Genomic DNA, 657 nt, shown 5'->3' on the forward strand with positions numbered 1-657 from the left:
TGGATCTATCATGGTTAGGCGGCAGAAACTAGAAAAAAAAAAGTTTTTCCTTTTTTTCAGCAAACAATTCCTATAATGTAAGATACCAGTTCTTGCCAATAAAGTCGGAGAGGATCTTGACTCACAGGCCACTCATCTCATGGTTAAAGTAAAAAATAATCAAAGTCAGTGTGAGATCCAAAGGTGAAGATTTCCCAGACAAGGTTTAGGGGTCAATACCCACAAATTTCTGTGAATGAACAATACAGTAGCTAAATTATTGAATTAACAACTTCAATCTTTCATTTTTAACCTGCAAATTCTGTGATAGTTATACCCTCCCCAGCCATCAGGGCTAATAGTGTACCTATGCTTCATGTGCAAGAGGACTGAGCACTAGATTTGTTCAAAACAAAACATAAGTTATCAGAAAAAAACAGATTTCAGTTGGCGGCGCTAGTGGAGAGCCTGCCGTAACTGGACTGTAAGGCAGGCGAGCCGGTGAAGTCGGGATTGTTTGCCGGCTTGCATGCCGTCCTACTTGATCGCATGGATATTGCTGCTTGATATCGTTTCAAATTTATCTTCAAATCATAACATTTGTGAAATTTATAAGGAGGTCTTTGCACCTGATGAAGCTTTTAGAAATTGTTGGTTTGGGATGGGGGAACATACACC

At 39.6% G+C, this 657-nt stretch overlaps 1 protein-coding gene across 1 annotated transcript in view; it reads left to right on the forward strand.

Annotated features, from left to right (window-relative positions):
• LOC119585221 (exosome RNA helicase MTR4-like) overlaps nt 1-657 on the forward strand; it is a gene marked incomplete in the record, with an annotated part of 19,057 nt that overhangs the window by 1,081 nt on the left and 17,319 nt on the right.

Source organism: Penaeus monodon, chromosome 19, assembly GCF_015228065.2.
Source record: "Penaeus monodon isolate SGIC_2016 chromosome 19, NSTDA_Pmon_1, whole genome shotgun sequence".
NCBI lineage: Eukaryota > Metazoa > Arthropoda > Malacostraca > Decapoda > Penaeidae > Penaeus > Penaeus monodon.